Source organism: Odocoileus virginianus, chromosome 13 (assembly GCF_023699985.2).
Source record: "Odocoileus virginianus isolate 20LAN1187 ecotype Illinois chromosome 13, Ovbor_1.2, whole genome shotgun sequence".
Lineage (NCBI taxonomy): Eukaryota > Metazoa > Chordata > Mammalia > Artiodactyla > Cervidae > Odocoileus > Odocoileus virginianus.
In genome coordinates, this window is record NC_069686.1 from 43,076,464 (window position 1) to 43,103,110 (window position 26,647).

A 26,647-nucleotide genomic window follows, 5' to 3' on the forward strand; every position below is an offset into this window, starting at 1 on the left:
TTAATCTGATTAAAAATGGCTCTCAAAAACATTAAATACAGTGTCATGTCAGAGAGGCGGTATATGATAAATATAGTTCATGACAGGAAATCGTTATTAAATCAGCATTACTAGTGAATCTGTTATGGAAATTTCCCTGTAATTTAGTTAAGATTTCCCTATTTTTCACCTCCAGTGCATCACTATACTTTTCTGCTTTAATGTCAGGTATGTAATTTTCTATTGACTGAAAGGCACTTTTCCTACTTTTAAATAGAATACATCTTTATTGTTATCACTAATCAAACATGACCTGGCTCTTCATTTCAACTAGAAAAAAACGATAGGCAGAGGAAAAGAGAATCCATACTGGCTGCTGGTCACCATGACCTAAATACCACAAACCTCAAAGCAGCAGCCACCTGGCCCTTTGCAAGGGCAAACAGTTGTTTTGAATGAGAAACACAGCAACTTGATTGAATCCCAGCTTATTGATCGCTATGTGAATTTAAACATAATTATTATTTGATGTTAAAAAGTTGAGAACTTCATACCTAACATTATCCCATCCTCTCTACTGTTTGCTTTGAAGAGATACTGGTACAGTGTTAGTCAATATAACTCATATATTTGTAGCTAAACTCTGAGTACTCTAATATTTTAATACTTCAGAAAGCATTTTTTAAAAAGAAATATTTTTACAAGGCAAGAGGATTATTTGGCTGACTTACATTAATGAAACATTTTGGCACATGTTAAAGATTTCATCAAGCTATTACAACCACCCCCAAAAAATCTTGGTTTCCATTTAAAATGTCACCAATGTGGAAAAAATACCATCAATCAAGTTGCATATCTTCTAACTGAAGGGGAAAAAAAAAAAGTAAAAAAAAGGTTAAAAAAAAGAAACAAACTGTGAGCTTCCAGTGAATTTTTGGCTTCCCTTAAGGAATTCTGACTTAGATATGGTCAGTTATCTGTGGCCTTAAGATTATCTTTTTTCCTCTTTGTTCCATTGTATGTTTTCATCTTCGGAGGAATAAATCTATGGAGCAATATTCCTAACTTTATGCTTTTCTAGTCAGACCCTGGGAATGCTTCAGTTTTTGTAAGTGAGAACAGTAAAAATTATTTTTCTGAAGAAACATAGAAATCCCACTTTATAACAAAGAACTACAAAATTATATATCACTTTTTTCTTCTCTGTTTAAAATTATTCTTATGATTTAGTGTGAACAAAGACCCCCATCACAGGAAACTTAAATACTAAGGCCTTATGAGTTTAATCCAGGAAGAAGCCTGTGTGTAGATTGTGGAAGCAGAAGTGGGATTCTTATTAAAATGTAGTCCCTCTTCCAGCATTATGTGTGGAAAACTAAGTGGCTGTTACCTAATTATGCCCTCTGAATTCTGCAGGTGATTCTTGTCTAGTGGTCTTAAAAGTGTTGGTGGCTCAGTCATGTCTGACTCTGTCTCTGTGGACTGTAGCCCACCAGGCTCCGCTGTCCATGGGATTTCCCAGGCGGGATTACTGGATTCGGTAGCCATTCTCTTCTGCAGGTGATCCTCCCAGCTCAGGGATCAAACCCGGGTCTCCCACATCACAGGCAGATTCCTTACCGTCTGAGCCAGGCTTTAGGGCTTTCTCTATTCTCTTGTACTATCAGGAGCAATTCACCTTTGAGGCTGGCCAAGTGTCCTAACTCCCTCTGTGCTCATATATACACAGAGAAAGAGTTGGCTACTATTAGTTACTTTGAGGAACATTCATCTTCATTGCATCATGCACCTGGTATGGAAAAAGATAACTAAACCACATTAGAAAGTCAAGATTAAAATGAAAATATTTGGACGTTTGGCATCAAATGTGCTAGTAGCATGCATGCAACTCTACAATAAGATCACATGTGTATTATAATATAGTTTTTTTCACAGTAATACTACCACAGTATTTTCTAAATTTCCTCATCAATGGTTTATTTATAAGCCATGCCAGAGATCACTATAATAATAACATACTATCCCCCATAACCATTCTATATAATAGGAAAGCTTCAGTAAAGTGGCAGTGAATATTCTCCAAATAATTGTGCAAGCGAAGCATAATTATATTCAATTAACATAGATGGAAATGGACTGGTAGAGATTAAGTTATTTGTGCAAATTTAGGCCACTTTTAAGTGGCAGGCAGAAGAGAAAAATCCAGGTTTTCTGCCTTAATCTCTTTCTACTCTGTTGTTAACAAAGGAATATTTTGTATTACCTGAAAATGAAAGGACTGTTTCATCCAGAAGTTAACAAAGGTACTGTTGCTGTTAGTGACATTAACCAGGAGACTTTTAGTTCAGGCGCTCTGGCTGGTTGAGGATAATCTGAAAGACCAAGTATGTTTATTTAAGTATCCTTGTTTTTCTAATTTGCTTACTCAAGATGCCAGCTTTGATGACAATTAATGAGGGCAACTTTGGGGAGAAATAACATGTTCCTCTGACTCTACCTTCTTTTTACCGGGCAGCCAGAAGTCATAGTTTGGGAACAGGAAGAGATGTTTGGGAACACAAATTTGTTGTTTAGTCGCTAAGTTGTATCCGACTCTGTCTGACTCCATGGACTGTAGCATGCCAGGCTCCGTTGTCCTTGGGATTTCCCAGAGTGGGTTGTTACCTCCTTCTCCAGGGGATCTTCCCAATCTAGGGATCAAACCTGTGTCTCTTGCATTGGCAGGCAGATTCCTTACCACTGAGCCACCAGGGAAGTCTGAGCACAAATTTACAAATCACAGCAGTGGTCCTGCAGAGATAGAACATGGTCCACATGCTGCATAATTTCAGCCTGCATCTTCATGGCTGGGCATAGACGGGCAACAGTGATCAAAGTAAGAAGCTAGTACCCTGTGGAAACAATGGTAATAGAGACAGAGCTTTTTACCTTAGCTGTTGTTGTTCAGTTGATAAGTTGTGTCTGACTGTTTGCAACCCCACGAACTGCAGCACGCTGGGCGGCTCTCTCCTCCACTATCTCCTGGAGGTTGCTCAAATTCATGCTCATTGAGTCGGTGAAACTATCTAACCATCTTGTCCTCTGCCTCCTCCTTCGTTTGCCTTCAGTCTTTCCTAGCATCAGGGTCTTTTCCAATGAGTTATCTTTTCACATCAGGTGGCCAGAGTACTGGAGCTTCGGCTTCAGCATCAATCCTTCCAATGTATATTCAGGGTTGGTTTCCTTGAGGACTGAGTGGTCTGACAGCTCCTTGCTGTCCAAGGGACTCCCAAGAGTCTTGTCTAACACCACAATTCAAAAGCATCAATTCTTCAGTAACAACATATAATAGCATTTATAAAGTACCTCACGATTTACATATGTCTGTGTGTTCGCATTTGATCTTCATAGCAACCCCTAAACAGTGGGTAAGCATGAAAAATCTTTTACAGCTCAAGTTCAGAAAAGTTGCAGTTTGCCCAAGGTATATCCACTGGGAAATATTAGAGTTAAGACTTGAATCCAAGACTTCTAATGTAGCAAATGCCTTTACCCCCTCTTCTTTTACTATATCGATGCCTTTGTTTCTCAAATAAGATCCATTTTATTCCTTCCTTTTTTTCTCTCTCACAAAAATATATGCAGGGTACTGTGCAGGTACTGGGTGAACTTAGCTGAAGAGAATAGTTGTGTTCCCTGCCTTTGTGGAACTTATTCTGCACTGCGTAGGACCCGCCAGTTGGTACAGTAGCCACATGTGGCTGTCGAGTCTGCGAAATGTGGCTAGTCTGAACTGAGCCTGCTGTAACTGTAAAATACACATGAATTAAAAATGTTCAGTTCCAAATAAAGCAAAATTTTTCATAGTTTTATGTTGATTATATATTGATAATATTTTAGTTATCTTGAGTTAAAATATATTATTAAAATTGATTTCACCTATTTTATTTTCCACTTTTTCAAGGACTACTAGAAAATTTTAGTAGTTATTAGAAAATTTTAAGTTTATAGATATCTCGTACAATAATGGTTCACATATTTTCGTTGGATAGTAAACTGTGACCTATGAGAAAGTTACTTCCTAGGGTATATTCAGCCAATTAGTACTTCTTTGGTTATATTTTTTATATAGAAACATTTGGATCCTTTGAAATTTGTCCTTTTGCATCCTGGACTAGATCCCAGTTTATTTCTTCTCTAAATGTCTACCAAATTGACTCAATACTGTTTATTGGATTGTTCATCCCTGTTTTGAAAGCTACCTTTATCACCATGCTAACTCATTGTGTGTTCTATGTATTTCTGGACTCTGTCTTCTTTTTCATTGATTTGTGTCTATGTTTGAACCAATGTTATACTTTATATATTTGAGATTTTGAAATATCTTAAATGTCTGGTAGGGTTAGTTTCTATCTCCAATTGATCCTCACCCCCCTTGCCCTGCACAAGTCCTGGGTTTTCTTGGCTATTTCTTTTTTCATTCTTTATCTATGAAAATTAGAATCCATTTATCTAGTTTAAAATGAAGAAAAACAGCCTTTTTAATTGTGATCAAGATAAACTCAAAGAGAATTGATGTCTTGTTTCCTATCTAAGGTGTTGGTACAGTTTACCATTTATACAAATCATCCTTGAGTACCTTCAGTAATACTTTAATGTTTTCTTCATAGAGATTTTACGTGTTTCTTAACTTTATTCCTAGGAAATTTTATTTATGTATATATGTTTTGCTATTTATGCATTATTTTCTTTTAATACTTATATATGTTTATATATATTGTAATAATTTTATAAACATTAATTTTATACTCTGTAAGGTTACTAAATTCTCTAGTTGTAGTAGTCTTGAACTTTCTAATCTTATCCACAAATATTGATAAATTTATCTGCTTTCCAGTTCTTTTATACCTTTCATTTTTTTGGTCTAATTTTATTGATGAATTCCTTTAGCACAGTGCTAAATAATGGTGACAATAATGAGTATTTTGTCTTATTGCTGACTCTGATATTTCTTCTTCTTAAGTATGATGCTGGCTTTTAAGTTGAACTGAACATATTATAGTAAAAAAGAATCATGGATTCTCATTTTAAGAACAAAAATTTTATTGAATTTTAAAAAGAATAGTTAAATTTGGTTAAATGCCTACTCATGTTTATGTGATTTTTTTTTTCTTTTAAAAGTATTAAAATGATGGATCTTATTGATTTACTAATACTGAACCATGTCTGTATGTTTGGAAAGAGAATAACTTGTTCATGATGTTTTATTCTATTTTCAGTTCTTGCTCGATTACTTTGCTAATACTTTATTTCAGATTTTGGCATCGTTTTTAAGTGAGATTCACCCATTTTTGTTATACCCACTTCATAAAAATAAAATAATTTGGGAGTTCTCCACTCCCTATTTGACTTCCCAGGTGGCTCAGTTTTAAAGAATCCACCTGGTGATGTAGGAGACACAGGAAATACAGGTTCGATCCCTGGGTCGGAAAGATTCTCGCAGAGTAGGAAACGGCAGCCCACTCCAGTATTCTTGCCTGAAGAATCCCATGGATGGCGGAGGTTGGAGGGCCACAGTTCATGGAGTCCCAAAGAGTCAGACATGACTGAGTGAGTGAGCATGCACACCATCTCCTGTTAATACTAGTTTAAAAAGAAATGGGCTTATCTAACCTTTAAAATTTTGATAGAATTCCTCTGTGAAACCATATGAGATTAGTGCCTTATTTTGAGGTGGGGTTGTGGTGGTGATTGTTGGTTATTGTTTAGTCAATGAGTCATGTCTGACTCTTTTGTGACCCTGCCAGGCTCTTCTGTCCGTGTGATTTCCCAGGCAAGAATACTGGAGTGGGTCTCCATTTCCTTCTCCCAAGTGATCTTCTTGACCCAGGGATTGAACATGGATCTCTTTCACTGCAGGCATATTCTTTACCACTGAGCAATTGAGCAAGCCTTGTGGTGGTGATGGTGGTGGATTTTGTGGAGGAGCAACTTCCTCTTTTTCTTTTATGGAAATCTGTTTTTGTGTGTGTGTGTTTTGTTTTTTCAGATTCTCTACAGCTGATCCTTGAACAACATGGGTTTGAACTGTGCAAGTCCACTGTATGAGGATATTTTTCAGTAGTAAATTCTATCGTACTATGTGTTTCTTGTTTGTTTGAATGTGAGGATATAGAAAAACCTCAGATACGGAGGCTCAACTCTAAGTTATGCACACAGATTAACCCCTGAGTTGTTCAGTGCTCAACTGTACTTTCTCTGAGGTATTTAAAAAAAAGAAAAAAAAAAGTTCTTCCTATAGAATTGTGTGTGTGTGTGTAGTTCCTTTGATGTTTAGGAAGGTTTACATTTTTTCTCTATTGTCTACCTTCATAGTTAAACTTTTATATGGTACCCTGAATTCTCTAATTCTTGAGACAGTACCTATTTGTTATTTTTAATGAATAATGATAAAATTAATGTGTCTTCACTTTCTTGTCTGGGCTTTCCTTGTGGCTTAGCTGGTAAAGAATCCGCCTGCAATGTGGGAGACCTGGGTTTGATCCCTGCGTTGGGAAAATCCCCTGAAAAAGGGAAAGGCTACCCATTCTAGTATTCTGGCCTGGAAAATCCCATGGACTATAGTCCATTGGGTTTCAGAGAGTCAGACATGACTGAGCTACTTTCACTTCACTCACTTTCTTGTCCATTGTTCTTTTTCTACCATCTGATTTTGAAATTATTGTTTTTTTAACCAATATACTTATGCATATACTTCTATTGTTTGATTTATAAGCTTTCATTAGTATCTGAACACTAATAGCTATTATGGTTAAGGCAAGAGGTGAATCTGCTCTTGCACCCAAATTTAATTTTCTTCCTACAGTTGTATTTTATCTTCGTGGTCAGAGGAAATACCTTTCATATTCTATTTTGCCACCTCAGTTCCCACATTGGTTTTGGTTTTAGTTCTGTGGTTAAATGTATTTATTGAAGGACTTCTGCTTTCGTCCAATATGAAATAGCAGTAATGAGATTTGCTTTTCCATCTGAAACAAAAAATGGACAAAATATATATGAAACCATTTAAGACACTGGACATCAATCAACAAAGGGCAATGACCCTGAGAAAGAGCAAGAAATGAGGTGAGCTTGATGATTACCCGGACTCTTTTGCCTTGGGAGAGTTTCTAAACCCAGATACAAGGAGGAGGAATCCAGGGAGAAACTGGTAAGACCACTGGCATTGAGCTAAAGATAAGAGTCTGGATAGATTAAAAAAGGAAGCAAAAAACAATGCTGGAATAGACAGAGCTGCTCAAAGAGAGAATCCTGGAGATCTGTAGAGGGTCCCAGTTGATCATTCATCTGAGTGCAAATTAGCACATGCATGGGAATGTTAGGAATCTCTCAAGGCCAAAGCAAGAACCATCTGAGAAAACTACAAAGAATGATGCCTGTTACTCACAAAAGGTCAGATATAGTGCCCATTTTCAACAACCAAACTGGAGAACCTCCTAATTCGGTCAGGGCTGTGGTCTCGACTGAGGCTCACCCTGGGAAGGATCTATTTCCAAACTTACATGGTGGTTGGTAGTATTCACTGTCTGTGAGCTGTTGGAATACGGGTTTTTGTTTCTTGCTTGCTATTTCCCAGAGACCACCCCCATTCTCTTGCCATGTAGACTGTCCTAACATGGCTGCTTGTATCCTCACAACTCTTCTTGAAAGGAAAGATGATACAATCTTATGTAGTATAAGCACATACATTTGGTCACCTTTTGTTGTTTAGAAGCAAGTAGCTTGTCCTGCCTGCACTCAAAGGGAGGGATTACATAAAGCATGAATCCAAGGAGGTGGATCATGGGGGCCACTTTAGAATCTGTTGTCTACAGTGGTGTTGAGGAGAATATCTTTAAAGTATCTGGATTAAAAAAAATTCAATATGAAGTTATGTAGATTTCTCATTGGAAATATCTTAAAGAGAAGACAGGAGAGCAACATCTTCCAAGCACTGAAAGAAAGCCAGGAACTATCAACCCAGAATTCAATACCCAGTGGAAATATCACTCAAAAAACAAAGGTAATAGAGATGGTCAAAACAAAACAAGTAAATCCTGGAGATGTACAGCATCCTAACTATAGTTGGTCATACTGTATCATATATTTGAAATTTTCTTAGAGTAGATCTTAAAAGATCTCCTCATAAGAAGAAAAAAGAATTGTAATTATGTGTGATGATGGGTGTTAAGTAGACTTGTTTTAGTGATCATTTTGTAGTCTATCAAATTATTATTTTGTATACCTGAATGTATACATTTTTAAGAAATATAAAACAACTAAGATATCCAAAAGTAAAATAAAGAGTTTTACTAAAACAGGAGAAATAATTAAGAACGGAAAAGGAAGCAAGTAAGAAGCTTCATTTGGCATCATTTAGGGCATTACCTTTGCCAGCACTACCTTCATTGAATTTTTAATTCCACCAGAGTCATAAATCTTAGGTGAGCAGTATATATCTATCTTCTGTTTCCTCCGAATCTGGGGTGGTGTGTGCATATATTTCTGCATGCCTAGTTTACTAGTAGGTGGTGATAATCAAGTCAAAGTACATATCTCAATTCTTTTGAGTAATTTTATTTTCCACTCTTTTCCTTTTTAAGATAACTTTTCTCAGGAGCAATGAGTTTTCTAATTTGAGCTTCTAAACAAGTCCTTTAACTGGGCAATAATTTGAGTGTTTCATAATTAATTGAGAATAGTATTTAAACTATTTAAATTATAATAATTTAAATTGTTAAAATAAAATAAAATGATTTTAATTGACTTTAAATAATTTATATTATTTAAATTAATGTTTAGGATTGATTTTCAATCTTCTAAATACAACTATGGTTTAGTTTAAAAAATATTTTTATTTTTTGACTGACAGTCTCAATTCTAGTTTCCTTAAGTTCTAGTAGGAAAAAAAAAATAGCACTTACGCTTTCCCTCTGATAACATTTTTTTAAATAAAATTTCTGTAATCCTTAATCTTACACTGGGTATGTGAAAATACTTCAAAAACTCTGGGGACACATACAATTTTAAAGTATATTTTTAGAATCATAATTTTTAACTTTGTGTCAAAAATAGGTAGTTTTGGTTTTCAAAATGCCTACTGTAATGAAGATTTTATCTTGAAGAACATACTTTTTTGTACTTTGCAAGAAACTGCAAGTTTCTGGTATCTGTGATCTGCTTTTTGTTCCAGTGTAATGGCTCTATTCCTCAAATTATTTGGTGTCCCACTTTATTAATTTTATTCTTGGATCTTTGGGGGCCATCTTTATCTTGGTGAATTCCAATATTGGTCTAGTGATTTTTGTTGTTATTGTTCAGTTGCTAAGTTGTGTCCAATTCTTTGAGACCACACAGACTGCAACACGTCAGTCTTTCCTGTCCTTCACTAACTTGTGGAGTTTATTCCAACTCATGTTCATTGAGTCAGTGATGCCATACAACCATCTCGTCATCTATTGCCCCCTTCTCCTTCGCTCAATCTTTCCCAGCATCAGGGTCTTCTCCAGTGAGTTGGCTCTTTACATCACATGGACAAAGTATTAGAGTTTCAGCTTCAGCATCAGTTCTTCCAGTGAATATTCAGGACTGATTTCTTTTAGGATTGACTGGTTTGATTTCCTTGCCATCCAAGGGACTCTCAAGAGTCTTCTCCAGCACCACAATTCGAAACCATCCTCCTCAGCACTCAGCCTTCTTTGTGATCCAACACTCAAATCTGTACATGTCTACTGGAACAACCATCACTTTGAATATATGGATCTTTGTTGCCAAAGTGATGTCTCTTTTTAATATGCTGTCTAGGATTGTCATAGCTTTTCTCCCAAGGAGCAAGCGTCTTTTAATTTTGCAGCTGCAGTCACCATCCTCAGTGATTTTGGAGCCCAAGAATAGAAGATATGTTACTGTGTCCACATTTTCCTCATCTATTTGCCGTGTAGTGATGGGACCAGATGCCATGGTCTTAGTTTTTGAATGTTGAATTTTAAGTCAACTTTTTCACTCTCCTCTTTCACCTTCATTAAGAATCTCTTTAGTTACTCTTCGTTTACTGCCATTAGGGTGGTGTTATCTGAATATCTGAGATTATTGATATTTCTCCCAGCAATCTTGATTCCAGCTTGTGCTTTATCCAGCCTGGCATTTCATGATGTACTCTGCATATAAGTTAAGTAAGCAGGGTGACAATATATAGCCTTGATGTACTCCTTTCCCAGTTTTGAGACTGTCAAGTTTTTCCATGTCCAGTTCTGATTGTTCCTTCTTGACCTGCATACAGGTTTATCAGGAGATAGGTTAGGTGGTTTGTTATTCCCATCTCTTTCCGAATTTTCCAGTTTGTTGTGATCCACACAGTCAAAGGCTTTTTCACATAGTCAATGAAGCAGAAGTAGATGTTTTTCTGGAATTCCCTTGCTATCTCTATGATCCAGTGGATGCTGGCAATTTGATCTCTGGTTCCTCTGCCTTTTCTAAATCCAGCTTATACATCTGGAAGTTCTCAGTTCATATATTGCTGACGCCTGGTTTGAAAGATTTTGAGCATTACCTTGATAGCATGTGAAATAAGTGCAGTTGTGCAATAGTTTGAACATTCTTTGGCATTGTCCTTCTTTGGGAAGTGGTTTTAAGTGTCTGTGATTTGTACTATCTCAATGTGTATTACAGGAAACATTTTGCTAAAAATATTTCATCCAAATATTGATATATTCAGCACTGTTTTAATTGATTGCCTATCAACCCAAAGAATATTATTGATTTACTCCCTAAAAAAAAGCGGTTTTCTGCATAATTATTATATATAAAGATTTTTATTTGCATTAATCAGAATTTGGGTTCTGTTATTTTGACACTGGTAAAATTGAGAAGGTTAGAGATCTCCTAAATGTTAGAAGTCCTTTAATACTATCATGAATCTTTAAAAACAAGTCACCTGGTCAGCCCATTCCATTTGACATAATATGTGATGAAAAGATTCAGAAATATGTAGTACAATCAGGAATTCAGAGCCAGGGGGTCATTTGTTTTCAGGAAGGCGTTGGCATCTGACTCTACTGGGGGTAAAGTTGGGGTGGACATGGAAGAGCAGCCAGACATAATAATCTTGGAGAGCATATATATATGTGTCCTTTGTCTGACTCAGGAGTGTCAGCTTCGCTGTCAGCATCTGGAAGACTGTGGTAGGCTAACTTGTTAACTTGCAAGTAGGGCAAAACCTCAGACCCTTCACTGATTTTGACCAAAAGATGATTAGAATTATCAGCAAAGAATTATTTATGATCATTGGAAAATAATCCAACTGTCCAGTAATAAGGTAACAGTCTAGTAAAATATAGTACATTCATATCATAGAATATTAATTCCATAATTTTTAAATATCATTTTATATAAAGATTTAAAGATTTGGAATATACTCGTGAGAATGTTAAGTAAAAATTATATTATGAAAATGGTCCACATAGTACAATCTCAATTTTGTCAAATGTGTTTACATGTTTAGGAAAAGGAATAAAATAGGTTTTCTTTTTTTCTTTTTCTATTTGTATATTTTCCAAATTATTCTATAATGACTATATCTTACTTTTATAATTAGTAAAAATACACATTACTAAATGTGAAGTCAAACTGAGGGATTTGACTTGGTATTGGCTTGGCCAAAACTTCATTTAGGTTTTCCCCTAAGGTGGTCTGGAAAAATCCAAATGAACTTTTTGGCCAACCCAAAATAATAGGCAGAGTAGATATTGTATATATTCTTGAGAGGACAGTAATATGATGATATATTTAAAACATTGCAATGAAAGAGCTGTTTTTTATTAAAATGCATGTGTACAATATAACTGAAAACCATTAAAACGAAAACAAAAATAAAAAATCCAAGTTATAACAGGGATAGAGGAAACATGGGTATTTTAGATATTCTAATTTAAGGAAACTTAATCCATTTCAACAAAAAACTAAGCTCTTCAAAGCCTCTCATTGTCTAATAAAAAGGAATTAAGTCAGTTAATCATAAGAAACAATGTCTGCATACTGAAGTGCTGAAAGATGAAATGATCTTATTTCTGACATTTGTTTTAAAATATTCCAGCAAAAAATAAATAAAAATAGAGTGGGAAGGAGAGTCGAACCAACTTTGGCAAAAATTTTAATGGCTGTTAAAGTTGTGTGTTGGATACATGGGGGCTTATCATGCTGTCTGTTTTTGTATGTTCTTGAAAGTTTGTCTAACAAGAAATTAACAATATGTCACTAATCTATATAGTTTTAAAACAACGTCTCTTAAGTTGGACTGCACATTGGAATCCTTTAGGAACATTAAAAAGTGCTGAGGCCTGGGAGCCTCCTGGTGGTTTGGTGGTTGGGATTCGGTGCTTTCACTGCCCAGCTGCACGATGCTAAGTTGCTTCAGTCACGTGCAGCTCATTGTGGCCGTATGGACTGAAACCCGCCAGACTCCTCTGTCCGTGGGAGTGTTTAGGCCTGGGTTTAATCCCTGGTTAGGGAACTGGGATCCCACTAGCCCCATAGATTAGTGATGCCAGAATCCCACCTCCTCTGATTCTAATTAACTAAATTTTTGTTGTTGTTGTTTGTTTTTATTCTTTAGTCATTCAATTACATTTTATTTATTTATTTATTTTTCCATTTATTTTTATTAGTTGGTGGCTAATTACTTTATAATATTGTAGTGGGTTTTGCTATACATTGACATGAATCAGCCATAGATTTACATGTGTTCCCCATCCTGATCCCCCCTCCCACCTCCCTGTCCACCCGATCCCTCTGGGTCTTCCCAGTGCACCAGCCCCGAGCACTTGTCTCATGCATCCAGCCTGGGCTGGTGATCTGTTTCACCCTTGATAATATACATGTTTTGATGCTGTTCTCTCGAAACATCCCAACCTCACCTTCTGCCACAGAGTCCAAAAGTCTGTTCTGTACATCTGTGTCTTTTTCTGTTTTGCTAACTTTTGAGTGTGACTTGGGCATCAGAAATTTTTAAATCTCTCAGGTGATTCTAGTGTGGAGCTCATATTAAAACCCATAGTTCTAAGGGGGCTTAGGTAGATTTTTATTATAAGGGATATGAATATAATAATGAATATTTTTTGCAGCATTTCTTTGAAAAAAATGTGGATATGTTTTCTGTACATTGGTTCATGGAACATCCCTCGGTGAAAAGGGCAATTAGGCTAATAATTTTTTTTTATAAAGATAGCTCTACTGAGTACCAGAATAAAATAGTGGAGGTACATAGCTTAATGATTCTTTCACTTGATAATAAAAATGATAAAGTTTCAGTGACTGTAAGGAATGAATAATGAACACATCTCTTTCAAATATTGGTTGAGTAAGAAGAGGCCTAACTGATGTAGAGAGCATAGTTTTGTTTTAATTTTAACATTCTATGAATTGTTTAAAAGATGTTAGTCCCTCAGTTGTGTCTGACTATTTGTGACACCCTGGACTGTAGCCCACCAAGCTCCTCTGTTCATGAAATTCTTCAGGCAAGAGTACTGGAGTGGGTAGCCATCCACTTCTCCAGGGAATCTTCCCGACCTTGGGATTGAACCTGGGTCTCCTACATTGGAGGCAGATTCTTTACTGTCTGAGACAGCAGGAAAGCCCTATAAATTTCTCTAAGTAATTCTTACTCATTTTAGAGAACTAAAAAGAATATTTAGAAATATAGAAGGGAATAAGTATCCATTGTCCATGGCCAATACTGAAAATATTTTATAACATTTGATTTCAAATTTATTTTAATTCTCTATTTAAAAATTTCAAACATAAATGTAGTGACAGCAGCATAAGTCTCTAAGTTCCTGTCACTCAACTTCAATAATTGTCAACTCATGATGGGTTCTTTCTCATCCGTGACCCTCTTCTACTTGATTCACCTCTCACCCATACTGGATTATTAATATTTTGAAGCAGATCTTGTTTATCATATCATTTTACCTATAAATATATTAGTATGTATTAGAGCAAATAATCTTCAGGTCAGTAGCATGTATCTAAGGTATTGGTTTTCTGTGTCTACTGAAAGAAGATCCATATGCTACGGTTCCTAATTTTGTAGTTGCCAAAGATGGTGTTGTGTTATAAAAGTTAAAATCTGGCTTATATTTTTGAGCTGCAGAAGGATCTGCTGGCAGGGCCAAGACTTTTCTCAGAAAGCAACTCTGTCAGTTTAAACGATGAAATAGGTAGTAGACTGAAATACAAGAAACCCAAGGTTCTATCCATTAATCAGCCTTCAGTTTAGAAGATTTAGAGGATTAGAATTACCTAATGTTTTGTTTTAAAATAACCTAAATTGGTCTCTTGCTCTGATTTTCTTCAGAGCCAGGTAGTTTTTCAAAGAGTTTGGCAGATTGAGTTAGTCACAGTGTGTTTTGGTAAAATTAACATGGAGGCAATATGTTACAAAGGAGTTGAAGACAGGGAAATCATTTAAGAGGGTACTCAGTTTTTGTGGTCTGAGCTGAAAAGAACTCAGTGTTGGAGGGTGGGAGAAGAGGCAAATTTAGCATCTTTATTTATAGTAAAAATTAGTATGGCTTGGTGATACTTTGTTATGGGAGTTAAGAGTAAGGGAATAATCAAGTATGCCTTCAGCCCTACCCTAGGGATGTAAGCATATTTCTATGCTCTTGGGAGGATGAGTAAAGTTGAGAAGGGCTAGAAAATATGGGGTAAGAAGAGGATGAGTTAGCCCAATATTAATATACTGCGTTGAAAATAAGAGCAAGCAGGCTTTTTTTTTTTTTTTTGGTGGGTCACTGGAAATAGAGGACTTTAGTTCAAGTGATAGATGAAAGCTAGAGATCTGCATTTGAAGATCATTCATGAAGTTGTAAGGATGATTGTGTTTTCACAGGGAATATTTGTTTAAGGAGGAGAGCTTGTGGCTAAAAACAGATCCGTTCAGTAGTTCTAATGGATGGGAATAGAAATAGGGATGAATTCATCTAGAATACAAAATTAACCTGATTGACCATCTGTGTTACAGGAAAAGGGATGGAATGCTTACTGCAGAGACTGGGAGGGCACACTGTCTCGCAAAGGGAATGAATACAATGCCAGAGATATGCACAAAGATTTATGAAAATAAAATCTTGGTAGAAAAGCTCAAAGTGCCCAGGGCAGGAGCTCTGCAGTTTATGACAGGATGTGTTTGACAGGGAAATGGGAGGACATGGTGTTTCATTGTTTCATGCAGAGCCTGAGACATGTGCTTGGGGCAATAGTGAGGAGTCTCTTGTGATGCGAGGACAGGATACAGGGTGGAGAGAATTCAGGACACTGGTTCTGAGATGCAAGAACTAGGAAACCACTTGTGGGGTCTGAAGAATATTAGAATCACCATTAACAAAGAAGATGAAATCATGTTTGACTTTAGCATGAATGAATAGAGCATAACATAAATTTATGGTATTTGCTTGTTTATCAAGCAGTTACTGTCATGATAAAGTGCTGTTTGTTCACTTTAATTTGTATTCATTTTGTTCATATCAAAATTTTGATATGATAATGTGGCCAAAGCAAAGATTTAGTGTGTATTTATGTATATATTATTATTATTATATATGAGCTTTTTTGGTGGCACAGATGGTAAAAAATCTGACTGCAATGCAGGAGACCTGGATTTGATCCCTGGGTCAGGAAGATCCCCTGGAGAAGGGAATGGCTACCCTCTCCAGTATTCTTGCCTGGAGAATCCCATAGACAGAGGAGCCTGGTGGACTATAGTTCATAGGATCTCAAAGTTGGATATGACTGAACTACTAACATACACACACACACACACACACACACACACACACACACACACACATGTTCAGCATATTATTTATCAACAACCAGGAACTGGGGATATGAAGATGGGAGAATGAGATAAAGTCTCACCTTTAAGATCTTGGATGACTAGTTGAAGACAGATAAGAAAACAATTATATTTTTTTTGGGTAAATGCAAAGATATGGGAACATCGAAGAGGAGGACATAATCCAAGTCAAGTATTAGCTAAAGGATTTAGGAAACCTCCTTGGAGGGGTGATGGCAGTTGATTCTTCGGTGATGCTAAAGGAGTAGTGGGTTGATTTGAGAAGGGAGCATGAGATAGTGGCATACCATACTAATTGGGTAGCAGTTAGCAAAGACACAACCTGGTGTGTTTAAGGAACCATAGTCGTTTTATTCTTCTTGAAGCTCAAAGTGTGAGATTGGGACAGGAGAGGAGCTTGTAGATCTAGGTGGAGATCAGTGCAGCTTGACATTTCACATCCTAATTTAAGGGACTTGAGTTTTATACAGTGGAATGAGTTGGCTGGATTTTGCCTTCTTGGTATGTGCCTCTTGTAGCCAGGTATAGAATGAACTTGTTGGGAAGTCAGGCTTGGAAATAAGAAAGTTAGTTAGGTAGATTTTTTCAGTCAACAGGCTTCACTATGTAAAAGAGAATAAGGATGAAATTGAAAGTGCAGATTTCAGAAATATTCAGGAAATGGACAGAATTCATTAATTGGTTATTTATGGACATCTAGGGAGAGTGAGTAAAAGGGAAAAATGACTCAGGGTTCTGGTTTGTTGGGTGGGTGGTTGTCAACTATAACAATAAATACAACATAAGAACATATTCATTGGATTAGATGATGGGTTCTGTTGTGGACCTTTTGAATTTTAGGTGCCAATGGGCTTTCCTTAGAAAGATTTCCAACAGATGGCTAAATATGTGAAGGTTAGGTGAGAAGTCTGGGTTTGAAATCCAAATCTGGGAACCATTACCAAATAAGCGGCACTGAAACTCTAAGATTGGACATTCTCTTTAGTGTCAGCATCATGTTCATAAACAGTATGAATATGCTATGTGTACACTGATCAAACTGTCCAAGAGCCAAAATGTGGAAGAACTCTACTTAACCTTGTTTAATTTGCTTAACTTTGAATTGACCTGAATACTTTTAAAAATTGAAGGAATTTCCTGGCTGTTCAGTGGTTAAGACTCTGGGCTTCCACTGCAGGACCCATGGGTTTGGTCCCTGGTTGCCAAACTTGGATCCTGCATGCTGTGCAGTGTGGCCAAAAAAAAAAAAAAAAAAAAAAAATTGAAGAACAAACATAACCAGAATCTTTTATAAACATTATTTACTTTTCCTCTGAATTTTAATCCTAGCATCAAAGTAGCATATCAAAATATCATTTGAACTGAATTGATAGCCCATTTACTTGGAGTTCTTAGAATTGGGTGGCTAGTGTATACAGAACACTGAATTCATTGCAAAAGACTTCAAAGGCAGTCCATATAATGATTTTGGCAATAAAAAGATTTTAATTTTTCCTCTCCCACCTCAAGCACAAGTCATCGATGTAGAAAAATTACTCCCAGATGAGTTTACAATTGCCAGTAATCCAAAATTTAACCAAATTGGATCATCACACACTGTGTTTGGAAGGAAGACTGACAAAATGTTCTTTTAGTAGATTCTAGGAAGTGTAGGATTTATTTAACTATGGTGGCCCTGGAAAATGGTTATTGCCTAAAGATAGGAGTAATTAAGTCTAATGCTCTTCGTTTGTAGGAGAATTTTTCAATAATAATTTTGGTAAGTGTTATGAAAACAGAAAATAAAAGAGCATAAGCTATAGAATGAGGAATATAGAAACTCACCAGTATTGTAGTATTTTGAATTTCATTTAATTGGAATCTTATTCCCTATACAGTACTGATTAATAGTAATGATAAATAGCTTCCAATGCTTAAGTACTTCTTGCAGTGTGCTCGTTGCTGGTCTAAACACTTTATATATCACCATACTACCCTGAAAGAGGAATACTGTTATCAGCCACCTTTAACACATGGGGATACTGAGGCAAACAGAGGGTAAGCCATCTTGCCCAAGATCGCATAACTATTAGTACTAATTGGTGGAGCAGATATTCTGCCCTCAGAGTTATGGTTGATTCAGGAAGACTGCCCTTAAAATCCATGGTAGACCCAGATAGCCTGCCCTCCTAGTCCATGGGAGACCCAGGCAGTCTGCTCTCTGAGTCCATGGTAGACCCAGGAAGACTACCCTTAGATTCCATGGTAGACCAGATGGTCTACTCAAGATAGTCTGCCCTTAAGTCCCATGGTAGACTTGTGTAGTCTATCTGGAGAGTAAGTGGTGCACTCAGGTGGTCTGCCTTCAGAGTCCTTGCTGTTAATCACAATCCTAGTTTAAATGATCATAAATGCAACTGATAAATAGTATATCTATGCATTGTGGAGTTTTTCAAAGTATGGAGATGACATGATTCTCACAGCTTAAAAAATACAGTCTCTGGCACTGTTTCCCAAATAGTTTGCTTTGTAACACACCACAATAATGCTTTTAATTTTCTCTACTGTTGTGTAAAAGTAATATTGCACATATTCTTTATGTTTAAAAATAAAAGGAATTTTAAAAAATAAATTTAAGTTGTCTCTTCAGGTTAACTGTATCTTTGAGTGATATACAAATTAGCTATAGAGATTACCAATTTTAGGAGACTTTTATGAGGACTTCAGTGTCCTTATAAAAGCATAAGGTATATTCTTTGCTTTTTTACTCAGGAAATATATTGTAAATGGAAATTATTTTAATCAAATAATTCAAAAGGTGCCAGGCCTGCATGCATTGAAAGTTTTATTATTAATGCTATTCATTTTTTTAATTATAAAAGTAATACATACAGTCACAGGATATAACATTTGGAGATAAAATATGAAAATCCATAAACCCAGCAGCTATTATGCCTTATAGTCTTATTTCCTTATAGTCTTCTCCTGTGTATCTAGTCTTACATTATTGTAATAATAGTATCTTTATAATTTTGTACTTTAAGAAGTTTTAATTTTACTCCTTAATATTATTGAAGATCCCTTTTTTGGTAAAAATAGAGTACTGATTTATTGTTTGGATATGTTTTCATGTTATGGGATTACTTTGTAGTCTGTACTAAGTTTATATATTATAATTCAGAAACCTTTTTGGGTTATTCTCCTCACCTTTATCTCTGTTGCAAGCCTTGGCTTTCCTCAGCTAGGCCCACCGATGCCCCCTACCTGCAGGCTGAGTCTTGCACGGTACCTGAGCCATTCTTACCTGAGTCAGCAGATATATCTTTAGCTTCAGACCAGCTGATGTGACTTGGAGTTAGCTTTATCCTCCCCAGGTCTTAGACTCTCTTGCACAGCTGTTTATAATCCTGCTTCCTCTCAGCTGGCTCTCCACCCTGCACGTCCCTCTGCTGCCAGTTGCCATGGGATCAGCACTGGGCGCTCACTTTGTTGCTTTCCCTTCATCTCTTCTCATCCTTCAATTTCCAGTTACAGCTGAGTTGGCCAGGCTTTCTCCTTGGTACCCACTTCTCTCCAGTTATTCTCCTTCATCCTGTAGGCATTTTTGGCCCCTTTCTTACTTCCTGCCACTTGCGTCCCCTCCATATTCCCAGTCAGACGTAGTCCCTGCCACCTGCACAGGATTTTCCAGGCTTGCCTCCTTAATTCTGATTGAGACTTATCCTTGGAAACTTTATTCTTCTGCTTTATTTATTGAATTCAACTTATGTCTTGCCTATGTTATGCTCTTTGGACCAAGTTCCTTTGACTGGCCCACCGTCTTCTTAGATGGCAGGTGCTATAGGTGATCACATTGCCCCTGACATGTGCTATGTCCTGGGACCAATCCTCTGCCTGTCTCTATTTTCTTGCCATGTCAACCTCTGTTTCAGAGACCTGAGACTACTCAGGACAATGTCAGCAGGACAATTTCTGCAAAGACAAATTACTGTGTAAAATCAAGAGAGTAAAAGATGAATTTTAATGCATATGGAAAAAAATGCATTCACTGACTTTTGTTAAATCTTCTCAGAATCTTTTACATCTAAACTATATATCACTTGAAGGAAAAAGGAACAACTGTCTATGTCACATCCAGACATCTTTGTACTGTGTAGGCTCTAGATGCATTGCGTGTTGTGTCTAGATTTAACATGAGTATAACACATGAAATAAAAGAATCCATCAATACAGACTAAATTAAAATTGGAGTTGCATAAAGAGAATCTATGGTGAGCTGTCTTTGAGTTGCCTCATTTATTCTTATTGATGAATTTTCATAAGTTACTCCTTGAATAAATTATCCAAGAATCAGTGCGTGATTTTCTTTATATATTACTTCATATTTGTATAAAGGTCCTGCCATAATAAAATCTTATGATGATTATGGTTTTTGCCATTTGGATGGACTAGATGCTTTTTTATAATGATTAGTGTTTTTGCTCTCCTGTTGGACTGAATTTTTCATTTACAATTTATATAAAAGTGAAACAGCATTGCAAGTCTACTATTAAAAAGGCTCAATAATTCTTTCATTTTTTCAGCTCTTGGTACTGTCAGATCCTTTCCTTTGTCGTCATATAAATAACTGACCATATCAGAAACATGGTCACAGTACACAACTCCTTTCCTCTAAGATATCAAATTGAGAAATTTTCTTTAATTTCGATCTCCTGACATTATGCCATTCTTATTCTGACTTATCTGTGAATTACGGGGCATGGCCAGTTACATGATGCAGTGAGCAAGGAGGTTCTATAATAGGTTGTTGAAGCAGGACAGTTACTGGCAGTTGACTCAATGAAATGTGCCATTTCCATGGTATCAGTTTAGTTCAGTTCAGTCACTCAGTGGTGTCTGACTCTTTGCGACCCCACGGACTACAGCACGCCAGGCCTCCCTGTCTATCTCTAACTCCCAGAGCTTGCTCAAACTCATGTCCATTGAATCGGTGATGCAATTCAATCATCTCATCCTCTGTCATTCCCTTCTCCTCCTGCCTTCAATCGTTCCCAAAATCAGAGTTTTTCTAGTGAGTCAGTTCTTTGCATCATGTGGCCATAAGTATTGGAGCTTTAGGCTTCAGCAATAGTTCTTCCGATGAATATTCAGGAATGATTTCCTTTAGTATTGACTCCTTTGATCTCCTTGCATTTCAAGGGACTCTTAGAAGTCGAGAAGACTTAACCCCACAGTTCAAAATCATCAATTCTTTGGCGTTCAGGGTCCAACTCTCACATCCATACATGACTACTGGAAAAACCATACTTTTGACTATACAGACCTTTGTTGGCAAAGTAATGTCTCTGCTTTTTATTGTGCTGTCTAGGTTGGTCATAGTTTTTCTCCCAAGGAGCAAGCATCTTTTAATTTCATGATTGCATTCAACATCTGCTGTGATTTTGGAGTCTCCCAAAATAAAGACTGTCCCTGTTTCCATTGTCTCCCTATCTATTTGCCACGAAGTGGTGGACCGGGTGTCATGATCTTCATTTTTTGAATGTTGAGTTTTAAACCAGCTTTTCTTTTAACTCTCCTTTTTCACTTTCATCAAGAGGCTCTTTAGTTCCTCTTCGCTTTCTGCCATAAGGGTGGTGTCATCTACATATCTGAGGTTATTCATATTCTCCCGGAAATTTTGATCCCCAGCTTGTGCTTCATCCAGCCCAGCATTTCACATGATGTACTCTGTGTATAAGTTAAATAAGCAGGGTGACAATATACAGCCTCGATGTGCTCCTGTCCCAATTTGGAACCAGTCCATTGTTCCAAGTCCAGTTCTAACTGTTGCTTCTTGAACTGCGTATAGATTTCTTAGGACGAAATCAAGTTGGTCTGGTATTCCTATCTCTTTAAGAGTTTTTCACAGTTTGGTGTGATCCACACAGTCAAAGGCTTTAGTGTAGTCAATGAAGCAGAAATAGATATTTCACTGAAATTCTCTTGCTTTTTCTATGATCCAACAGATGTTGGCAATTTGATCTCTGGTTCCTCTGCCTTTTCTAAATCCAGCTTGAACATCTGGAAGTTCTCAATTCACGTATTGTTGAAGCCTGGCTTGGAGAATTTTGAGCATTACTTTACTAGCATGTGAGGTGAGTGCAATTGTGCAGTAGTTTGAGCATTCTTTGGCACTGCCATCCTTTGGGACTGGAATGAAAATTGGCCTTTTCCAGTCCCTTGGCCACTGCTGACTTTTCCAAAGTTGCTGGCATATTGAGTGCAGCACTTTCACAGCATCATCTTTTAGGGTTTCAACTAGGGTTCCAATTCCATCACCTCCACTAGCTTTGTTTTTAGTGATACTTCCTAAGGCTTCCTTGAGTTCACACTCTAGGATGTCTGGCTATAGGTAAGTAATTATACCATCATGGTTATCTGAGTCATTAAGATTTCTTTATATAGGTCTTCTGTGTATTCTTACCATCCCTTCTTAATATCTTCTGCTTCCGTTAGGCCCATACCATTTCTGTGCTTTATTGAGCCCATCTTCGCATAAAATGTTCCCTCAGTATCTCTAACTTTCTTGAAGAGATCTCTAGTCTTTCCCATTCTGTTGTTCTTCTCTATTTCTTTGCACTGATCACTGAGGAAGGTTTTTTTATCTCTCCTTGATATTCTTTGGAACTCTGTATTCAAATGGGTATATCTTTCCTTTTCTCCTTTACCTTTCACTTCTCTTCTTTTCTGAGCTATCTGTAAGACCTCCTCAGACAACCATTTTGCCTTTTTGCATTTCTTTTTCTTGGGAATGGTTTTGATCGCTACTTCCTGTACAATGTCACAAACCTCCATCCATCATTCTTTGGGCACTCTGTCTATCAGATCTAGTCCCTTGAATCTGTTTGTCACTTCCACTGTATAATCGTAAGGGATTTCATTTAGGTCATACCTGAATGGTCTAGTGGTTTTCCCTACTTTCTTCAGTTTAAGTCTGAATTTGGCAATAAGGTGTTCCTGATCTGAGCCGCAGTCAGCTTGCGGTCTTGTTTTTGCTGACTGTGTAGATCTTCTCCATCTTCGGCTGCAAAGAATATAATCAATCTGATTTTGGTATTCACCATCCATTGATGTCCATGTGTAGAGTTATTTCTTGTGTTGTTGAAGAGAGTGTTTGCTATGACCAGTGTTTCTCTTGGCAGTACTGTGTTAGCCTTTGCCCTGCTTCATTCTGTACGCAAGGCAAAACTTGCGTGTTACTCTGGGTATCTCTTGACTTCCTACTTTTGCATTCCAGTCCCCTATGTTGAAAGGGACATCTTTTGTTGGTGTTAGTCCTAGAAGGTCATGAAGGTCATCATAGAACTGTTCAACTTCAGCTTGTTTGGCATTAGTGGTTGGGACATAGACTTGGATTACTCTGATATTGAGTGGTTTGACTTGGAAACGAACAAAGAACAGTCTGTCGTTTTTGTGACTGCACCCAAGTACCGCATTTTGGACTCTTTTCTTAACTATGAGGGCTACTCCATTCCTTCTAAGGGATTCTTGCCTACAATAGTAGATATAATGGTCATCTGAGTTAAATTCACCCCTTCCAGTCCATTTTAGTTCACTGATTTCTAAAATGTCGATGTTCACCCTTGCCATCTCCTGTTTGACCACCTCCAATTTACCTTCATTCATGGACCTAACATTCCAGGTTCCTATGCAGTACTGTTCCTTACAGCATCTGACTTGACTTCCATCACCATCACGTCCGCACCTGGGTGTTGTTTTTCTTTGGCTCAGCATCCTCGTTCCTTCTGCAGCTGTGTTTCCACTCTTCTCCAGCAGCGTATTGGACACCAGTCGACCCGGGGAGTTCGGCTTTCAGTGTCCTGTCTTTTTGCCTTTTCATACTCTTCATGAGGTTCTCAAGACGAGAATACTGAAGTGCTTTGCCATTCCTTCTCTAGTGGACCACATTTTGTCAGAACTCTCCACCGTGATGTGTCGGTCTTGGGTGGACTTACATGGCATAGCTCATCGTTTCATTGAGTTAAACAAGGCTGTGATCCATGTGATCAGTTTGGTTAGTTTTCTGTTACTGTGGTTTTCATTCTGTCTGCCTCTGATGGATAAGGATAAAAGGCTTGTGGAAACTTCCTTGTGGAAGGGACTGGCTGTGGGGAAGTCTGCGTCTTGCTTTAATGGTTGGGGCCCTGCTCAGTAAATCTTTAATTCAGTTTCCTTTTGTGGGGTTGTGTCCTGTAGCTTGGCAGGAGGCCAAACTATGGTAAGGGTAATGGTGGTAATGGTGACCTCCTTCAAAAGGACTTATTCCATGGTATACAATGGTGATATCCAAGTAATCTGCTGATGTTGGTCATAATCTAAGAAAGCTGTTGACCATGGAAAAATCCGTGAAAGAAGTAAGGGAGGATTCCTGCTAATGGAAGCACATGACAATGGAGAGTTTAGTTAAGAATCAAGGCTGGTACTTGATTTCAGTTTGAACTGTTCATACCGTATATTACCTGTAGTTCTCCCATGCCACACTCAGAGGTCTCAAATCACATCACCTTTATGACTAAGAGGATTTCCAATATTTTCTCTGGGTTGCGTGAGTTTGTCTTAGGGGTATATGTGCTGCTGCTGCTGCTGCTGCTAAGTCGCTCAGTCATGTCTGACTCTGTGCGACCCCGTAGACGGCAGCCCACCAGGCTCCCCCGTCCCTGGGATTCTCAAGGCAAGAACACTGGAGTGGGTTGCCATTTCCTTCTCCAATGCATGAAAGTGAAAAGTGAAAGTGAAGTTGCTCAGTTGTGACCAATTCTTCGCGACCCCATGGACTGCAGTCTATCAGGCTCCTCCATCCGTGGGATTTTCCGGACAAGAGTACTGGAGTCGGGTGCCATTGCCTTCTCCAGTATATGTGCTACATACATGCAAACAAGCGTTGTGAGAGGAAGGGAAAAGAGTTCAAGTTAAATTATGTTCCAGACCATCTATTCTGGCTTTACTTAAGTGTTTTTAGGTATATTACATATCACAGCATTGTGTAGGAAAGCTTTGAGAAAAGTGGTTGCTTTAAAAAAGTTTGAGAGCTACTCCATGCATCACTGCAGATACCGAGATCATGTTTGGTGCTGTCTCCTCTTTAGCAGTTGATGTGAAAGAGGTTCATTGAGTCCCTGTAGAGTACCAAGTCCTGGAACCCTTTACTAGGCATCTTGTTCACATCTTGGGCTATTAAAACAGTTGCTGGTCTACAATCTTATATTTTTCTGTATTCTGCACACAACTTATCTTTATCTCTATACTTTTTGATGATCTTATTTATACTTTCAAAGTAACTTCTCTTACTAAATATTCTAAAATGTGTCTCCAGCCTTAACTTTGCCACTTTGTACTCATATGAGGTGTGGAAGTCATCCTTGTGATCCATTTTTCTTATTTGTATAACAAATATCCTTACCTTCCCAACCCTATAAGGATAGAAAAGAGTAGAGGCACTAATTTGTAAATTGCACAGGTATTAAAAATAGTATCATTTCTCTTGGTGTAATCAGTATCTTCAGGATCTTATTTCTAACTTCTGCTTTTTTTTTTTTTTTGCAGGAATGCTTGTTTGTATGGAACTTGATACCTTTAGTCTAAGATTTACTAACAGCACTCAGTCATTCCTTTAGTCATTCCTTTAGTTTTCCAACCGTCATTGTATCTCAAAATCTTGAAAGCACCTTTTAATCCCTTCTCCTCCTTTTGAGTCTTACTGTTGTCATGTTTCTTCAGGCCTTCATTGTGACTTGTCTGGATTATTACAATAATCTTTTAACTGGTCCCCTCTTTTCAATTTTTACTTCTCCTACTGTGTCGTCTATCCTGTTGCTGTAAGGTTTATGTTTGTTTGTTTTTTTTGTTTGTTTTATTATGTTTGCTTTTTCTTTCTCTTCTGAAAATATAGCATCTTTGCACATGAACTTCAGTCCACCCCACCCCACCTTTCCACCTCCACATTGCAGTTAAGCACTTGTCGGCCTTTGTTAGTCGTGCCTTCAAAGTCCTCTACAACGTATATTTATTCTTCATTTGCAGTTTTTCCTTTTATACCTCCTCCACAAGCCTCCTCTTCAGCCAAACTCTGTTCTCCACCATAGTGTTAACCACCTTTACTTCTGGATCTTTCCATAGGCTCCTCTGTGTTTCTGAAGTGTCTTCATTTTGTGGTAGAATTACTTATTCTGTGAGACTAGTTGAAAGAAATACCACTTTCATGAAAGTATTTGTAATTTTTTTCCTGAACAAATGTGATTTGGACTCTTCTCTCCTGAACTCTTTATATATGTCACTGTTCTTTAATTCGTTTCCCAGCTATTCCACAGTTGTATAATACTTCAGTAATTATGTAAAACAGTTACTTATTTCTTAAGCTTAACTTAGTTATTGTGTATCTGTTTCTTTGTGAACCATATTTTGAATCAGCCTCAGGCTCATAGTCATAAAGTAGTTGGTGACGGTAATGTAATTTCATCTTATACATTATGTCCTATCATGTTACATGTGCAAGAAGGAAAAATGGCTCCCAACCAGCTTTACTCTTAAGGATGTGAGGGGCCATTTTAATACTATTTTTTTCTTCGTAAGATAGAGCAATATGTAGTGAGAGAATTATTTCAGTATCAGTATTTATAGCCATGTTGAAATATAATTGAAAGTACCTTCTAATTAGAAGCTAGCATTTTATAGAAAAAGTAAATTAGCTCACTTTTGGAAAGATGTCTTGCCTGTTCTTGTCTTTGATTCATCTTCAGAAGGACATTTATTTTTTGTTTCTAGTTGTATATCCCTATTTTA

General features: G+C 37.2%; 1 protein-coding gene across 16 annotated transcripts in view; it reads left to right on the forward strand.

The window, feature by feature from the left end:
• GTDC1 (glycosyltransferase like domain containing 1) overlaps positions 1 to 26,647 on the forward strand; it is a 571,706-nt gene that overhangs the window by 142,749 nt on the left and 402,310 nt on the right. The gene's annotated exons all lie outside the window — the stretch shown is intronic.